We start from the raw sequence: 7,528 nt of genomic DNA, 5'->3' as shown, positions 1-7,528 counted from the left end.
CACAGATTTCCCCACGCCGAACGAATGCCCCCCCCCCCCCCCACCGCCGTTGGACCTAGAATGGTGCCGACCCCTGATCTCAGTTATTGCCAATGGGTGTCCTGTTTTGATGACTTGATCACCTACCGTCGAAAATGTATGCACATGCCTGCAGCTAACAATGTAATGGTGATACGTGGGTTTTTTTTTCCTTAAAATTCATGGCAGTTTTCACTGATCTTATCTTCATTTACTGTACCTATGTAAAACAATCTAGAGGAAAATAATGAAATAATTAAAATAATAAGAAAAACTAATAAAAAATAATCAACCACAAATGGTAATAAAACACATATATCCGGTGGAAAAATAGCACTCAAAATATGTGAGTGGTCAAATAGTGTTCAAGGAATGCACACTGTTGGTGTGTACATTGTAATGTACAAAGTTGTTTATATCCATGATGCTCAAATGTATCACTGCTATGAACCAGTATTTGCAATTGATGTAGGTGCATTGCTGCAGGTACATTGACCCTTATTTATTTTTCATACAATGTTACTGTAACGTGTCTAAAGTCACTCTTGTCTGAGGCTGTCCTGCTCAAGGCTTGAACCTATATTTACTATCATTCTCTGGATTCAGAGTACAGTAGAGGTGGACCATATGGGATTAAAAAAAATCTCAAAAAAACATGACGATAATTCCATGATATTCTACCCCCCAAAAAATAATACTGTAAATCTGTATTTGCTTCACATGACAATTACGGATGGACAGCGTTTGTACACAACAGTTGGAATACAGATTTCTAATTTTTGGACGGTCCTTAACACACACGGTAAGGGAGATACGGCGTCTTGCGCTGTTATGTTAAGTGCGCAGTGGCTTTTGGCGTTTTATAAAGTTGTCCAACATATACTAGATGTGAGAGAATTTAGCTATGAGTGTATGAGTGTGTAAACTGAATGTTGAGCAAACACCGAACATCCTGTCAAGCGTTACCCGCATGCATGAAGTAATGTAGGCGATAGTGACATAGGTGAGGTTTCGCCGACATTTACTTCGCTTTGTAAATAGTGCAGTGTGTTTTATCAACTCGGCGAGGGTTTTCTGAGTTATTTGCGCGGTTTCACTCATCTTCTTTAGTGATAGTCGTGCTTTGTGGAGTCGCAAAGTTTTCCCCGTAAACCATGTGCTTTGTTGTGGAACATATTTGTTGGTGAATTGTTCACAGCGACTGTTTTGGCACATTTTATGTTAATCCGACGCACATCAGTCTTGTCAACCCCGACTAATTTCCAGGCTAGCAACGTGGACTTTCGTCTTGCAATGAAATAATCATGGCGATGCAATACGCCATGATTATGATAATATGCAATACCATTTCTCCATTTCCTAAATTTGATACAGTGCCATCTCCCGTTCAGCTGGTCACACGAGGTCACGTAACTGAATCCTGTCCGCTGATTCGCAAGATGAAGTCAGATGCCTTTCTCGTCCTTTGCCGTCCATGCGTACTGATTCGATGATTAAGATCTTTCATAATTTCCTCCAACGAATCAATGGACCTGTTCGACTTTTATTTTTGAGACAGTATTAATACTCAAGTTCAATGTAAAATTGATGACGACATATATCACCAACAAGAGAGTGTGCTAACCAACAAGCTAAGAGCCCGTGCTACAAATCTATCAGCTGTCATGACTGTCGTCAAAAGCCTCTAGTTCAGTGGTTCTGAACCTTGTTAGAGGTACTGAACCCAACCAGTTCATATGCACATTCACCGAACGTTAGTGAAAAATAAAAATATGATTTTAAAAAAATTCAAGACATAAAAAACTCATTTATTAAAAACTGAAAAAAGTAAACACAATTAATTGTAGTATAAAGTATATATATTTTTTAAATTGTGCACAAAATAAACTAGCTAGTGATGGCCAAGCGGGCGTATCATACCGAATTGACATGTTAAGTTGGGTGTGTCTTCACCTCAATGGCAGAGGCTCTGTCGAACCCCTGAGACTGATTCACCGAACCCCTAGGGTTTGATCGAACCTAGATTAAGAACCACTGCTCGAGTTGAACAAGGACTGACTATTGTACTTTTGCACAGCACTGGCTGGCATTTGTTACACATGCACACTGCACGAACTACAATGGCGCCATTATTGAAGCACAACTATTTGCATTTATGTCACCACAGTCACAAACACGTAACCAGAGTCACCGATATGAAACCAGAGTCACAGCCAGATTCACAAATTTGTGAAATAAATTTGCAAACGAGCGCATTGATCTGTACATTTTGGGATCTGCCTCTTGTTTGGGTGTGATCTAAAACATAATTATTGAAACTACCTGAAGAGGATACATACAGTCAATGTGTGCAGTGATTTACAAAAACACGCAGTTACTTGTGTGTCCCTCCTTTTCATACCACCAGTGGGTGCAAGCACCAAAAAGCATCGACCAATGATGGCTGAGCTTTGATGGCATAGTCTGGTTGTGTATTTACGATTCTGGTTATGTATTTGTGAACCAGTCATGTACATTTGTGACTCTGGTTACTAGATTTGTGACTTTGCAGCAAATGACTTTGCAACAAGAACAGCCCCATTGACTCACAAACCACTGTTAGAAGTAAGAGTCGCATTTTTAGCACGTGATCCTTTCACCAGACTAACCCGGCATGACTTCACTACCCGCGCTCAATCCACCTGTAATGTAACAATTGCATTGGATTGATTGGTCCTTCCTGGAGCATAAGGCACAAGAACATTGTTGTATTCCTGCCTTAGATGCTAAAAGCAATCGATACGCAGCTACATTTAGGCAAACAAACGATTCTGTGTCATCGAATTACTGGGAAGTGGTTCTCATTAAAAACCGGCTCCAGGAAATCGGGTTAGAATACAATCAATTTGATTCCCAACTTAGTAGTGTTGTTGAGACCCCCATATGACTTGAATTCATTATTTTTCTATCAGTTTACAAAGTGAAGAATCTCAAACTGATCATTGATTGGTTGATATAATTTCCACCATATCAGGTGAAAATGTGACCAGAAGAAAGACTGTGTATCTCTGCTGCTGTGACAATTGTATCGTTTTCCAGGAACAAAGAATTGTGTTTCAGATGATTAGATGTTGACAGTGGATTTAACACACGATCTAAACCTTTTTCCAAGTTGAATGAAAATCCCCAGGAAAACATAATTAACCTATTTTAATGTAATAATGTTGTGAATGATGCCTTGATGGCCGTGCTCACTTTCTTTCATCATGTGACACTTAACGACATGTGTCCGCGTCAGGATCTCATGTCGGATGAAGTGTTAAATGTTTCATTCATTATGGAAGGGTGGGTAAGTGTGTGTTGGGTCCGGGATGGGCTGGGCTGGCTTTAAGTGGGCAGTGGCATGGATCAAGGAATTGTGACAACTGCAACCAAAGTAGAAGAGGGGAATAACTGATCCAATTAAAGTGAATAAGGGCACTTGGATGAAGGGAAACAGAATTCTGAAACTATTTTTTTTTTGCTGTAGTAAAGTCAGAAGTTTGAGTTTAACTCTTATGCACTTTTATAGTATGTCTCGCCCATCGTCCTTTGTAATGCATGGCATAATCAAGATGAAATACCTCAGTGGTTTTCCATGCAGGATGCCATCCAAAGATTAATGCATTCAAAAGGGCTCATGTAATTTATGACGCAGTTTAAAGATGGATGACCAGGCCTTGTTGTTCCTTTGCTGTAGCTGTTTACTTAATACTTCATCTTCATGTATTTCTGTGTGTATACGTGTGTGTGTATATATATATATATATATATATATATATATATTTATATATATATAATCTCATCTTCCGTACCGCTTGATCCTCACTAGGGTCGCGGGGGGTGCTGGAGCCCATCCCAGCCGTCTCCGGGCAGTAGGCGGGGGACACCCTGAATCGGTTGCCAGCCAATCGCAGGGCACACATAGACGAACAACCATCCACGCTCACACTCACACCTAGGGACAATTTAGAGTGTTCAATCAGCCTGCCAAGCATATTTTTGGAATGTGGGAGGAAACTGGAGCACCCGGAGAAAACCCACGCAGGCCCTGGGAGAACATGCAAACGCCACACAGGGAGGCCGGAGCTGGAATCAAACCCGGTACCTCTGCACTGTGAAGCAATATATATATATATATATGGGCGGCCCGGTAGTCCAGTGGTTAGCACGTCGGCTTCACAGTGCAGAGGTATATATATATATATATACATATTTTAAAAAATCCTCATCTCACCCCTCAGGTGGTGTCCGTCCCTCATTCAGCTCGGGTCCTCTACCAGAGGCCAGGAAGCTTGAGGGTTCTGCGCAGTATCCTTGCTGTTCCCAGCACTGCACATTTCTGGACTGAGATGTCTGATGTTGTTCCAGGGATCTGTTGCAACCACTCATCTAGTTTGGGGGTCACTGCCCCGAGTGCTCCGACCACCACAGGCACGACTGTCACCTTTACCTTCCAGGCTCTCTCCAGCTCCTCTCTGAGCCCTTTGTATTTCTCGAGTTTCTCATGTTCCTTCTTCCTGATGTTTCCATCACTTGGGACCGCTACATCCACTACAACGGCTTTCCTCTGCCCTTTATCTATGATCACGATATCTGGTTGGTTCGCCATTACCATCTTGTCAGTCTGGATCTGGAAGTCCCACAGGATCTTCGCTCTGTCATTCTCCACCACCTTCGGAGGTGTTTCCCATTTTGACCTTGGGGTTTCCAGTCCATACTCCGCACAGATGTTTCGGTAGACTATGCCAGCCACCTGGTTTACGGCGTTCCATGTAGGCTTTCCCTGCCAGCATCTTACACCCTGCAGTTATGTGTTGGATCGTCTCAGGTGCCTCTTTGCACAACCTACACCTTGGGTCTTGTCTGGTGTGGTATATCTGGGCCTCGATGGCTCTCGTGCTCAAGGCCTGTTCCTGAGCAGCCAGGATGAGTGCCTCTGTGCTGTCCTTCAGGCCAGCCCTCTCTAGCCACTGATAGGACTTCTTGAGATCAGCCACTTCAGTTATGGTCCGGTGGTACATCCCGTCTAGGGGCTTGTCCTCCCATGATGGTCCCTCTTCCAGCGCCTCATCTTCTGTTCCCCATTGTCTGAGACATTCTCTGAGTACGTCATCCGTTGGAGCCTTCTCCTTGATGTATTCATGGAGCTTGGATGTTTCATCCTGGACAGTGGCTCTCACACTCACTAGTCCCCAGCCTCCTTCCTTTCGGCTTGCGTACAGTCTCAGGGTGCTGGATTTGGGATGGAACCCTCCATGCATGGTTAGGAGCTTTCGGGTCTTAACGTCCGTGGTCTGAATCTCTTCCTTTGGCCACCTTATTATTCCTGCAGGGTATCTGATCACTGGCAGGGCATAGCTGTTTATTGCCCGGGTCTTATTCTTGCCATTGAGCTGGCTTCTTAGGACTTGCCTCACTCGCTGGAGGTATTTGGCCGTAGCCGCTTTCCTTGTTGCCAGTTCGAGGTTGCCATTGGCTTGTGGTATACCAAGGTACTTGTAGCTGTCCTCAATGTCTGCTATTGTTCCTTCTGGGAGTGAGACCCCTTCAGTGCGGACTACCTTTCCTCTCTGAGTCACCATCCGACTACATTTCTCAAGCCCGAATGACATCCCGATGTCGCTGCTGTAGATCCTAGTTGTGTGGATCAGGGAATCTATGTCCCTTTCGCTCTTAGCATACAGCTTTATGTCATCCATGTAGAGGAGGTGACTGATTGTAGCTCCATTTCTGAGGCGGTATCCATAGCCTGTCTTGGTGATTACTTGGCTTAGGGGGTTTAGTCCTATGCAGAACAGCAGAGGGGAGAGTGCATCACCTTGGTATATGCCACATTTGATGGACACTTGGGTAAATGGCTTGCCATTGGCTTCAAGTGTGGTTTTCCACATCCTCATCGAGTTCGCAACGAAGGCTCTTAGGGTCCTGTTCACCTTATACAACTCCAAGCATTCAGTGATCCATGTATGTGGCATCGAGTCATAGGCTTTCTTGTAATCAATCCAAGCTGTGCACAGGTTGGTACGCCGGGACCTGCAGTCGTGTGCGACTGTTCTGTCAACCAGGAGTTGATGTTTGGCTCCTCTAGTATCTCTACCAATGCCCTTCTGTGCTTCGCTCATGTATTGATCCATGTGTCCACTTATCTTAGCCGCAATGATGCCTGACATGAGCTTCCATGTTGTGGAGAGACAGGTTATTGGCCGATAGTTGGATGGAACTGCACCCTTCGAGGGATCCTTCATGATCAGGATCGTTCGCCCTTCAGATCGTCCCATCCCTCAGCAGCTGGTTCATTTGTACTGCTAGGCGCTCATGGAGTGCTGTGAGTTTCTTTAGCCAGTAGGTGTGGACCATGTCCGGGCCTGGTGCTGTCCAGTTCTTCATATCTGAGACTCTTTCCTGTATGTCTGCCACTGTTATGGTAACTGGGTTCTGTTCAGGGAGGTTGCTGTGCTCCTCTCTCAGGGTCACCAGCCATTGTGCACTGCTGTTATGTGCAACCTCCTTCTCCCATATTCCTTTCCAGTACCTTTCAGTTTCCAGTCTTGGTGGGTCAGCTCTGTTGTTAGGACCCTGCCACTGAGCGTACACTTTCGCAGGTTGTGTTGCGAACAGCCTGTTTATTCGTCTGGCCTCATTCTCTTTCGTGTACCGCTTTAGGCGACTGGACAAGGCTTGGAGCCTTTGTTTGGCAGTTTCGAGTGCTTCAGGTATGGTCATCTGGATGTACCTCTCGGGTATCGGCCTTTTCATCACACCTCTCTGGGCCTCCGTCAATTGACTCAGATCTTTCCGGGCCGCCTTGATCTTAGCCTCCAACCGTCTTTTCCATGGTGGGTAACGTATCTCATGGCTTCCATGGTTGCTCTTATAGCCCAGAGTCTCCAGGATCACTGATGCTGAAGCGTATATCAGCTCATTGGTTTCTGTGATCGTTACGGTAGGGATCGCCCTCAGTGCTGCATTCACACTTTCTATGAGACTTTCAGATGGTACTTTACATAGCCGTTGTAATCGGTTTCTAGGTTGCCCAGCTTTCATTCTTGCCATGATCTTAGCTTTCAGGTCAATTGCTGCCTCGCTCAGCATTTCATTCATTGGGGCTGGCCACCCAATCTCATCATCTGCATTCATTGGGGCTTGCCTCCCAATCTCTTGTATGACCTCCTACTCTGATCTGGCAGCCTGGGGCCCTTCACCATGGAACCTGCGTTGTACCTCATCAATCTCAAGTTGTGACAGCAGTTGCCGTTTGTGGATGTTGGAACACTGAGCTACTAGTTGTTTCGTGGTCATTCGTGACTGTGGGTTTCGAAGTAACCATTTAGCCCACATTCTCTGCATGTAACCCCTCTGACTAGGGTTGCTTGAGTAGTAGCATTCCAACAGAGCCATGTTATCGCATCTCGTCCATCTCCACTTTGTTCCAGTGGCCCATTTTTCATCAAGGTGCTCTGAATATCATGGTTCTGGTGTGTGTATATAT

This window comes from Hippocampus zosterae, chromosome 5 (genome assembly GCF_025434085.1).
Source record: "Hippocampus zosterae strain Florida chromosome 5, ASM2543408v3, whole genome shotgun sequence".
Classification (NCBI taxonomy): Eukaryota; Metazoa; Chordata; class Actinopteri; order Syngnathiformes; family Syngnathidae; genus Hippocampus; species Hippocampus zosterae.
The sequence above is the reverse complement of the archived record's forward strand: the minus strand, read 5'-3'. Positions refer to the sequence as shown.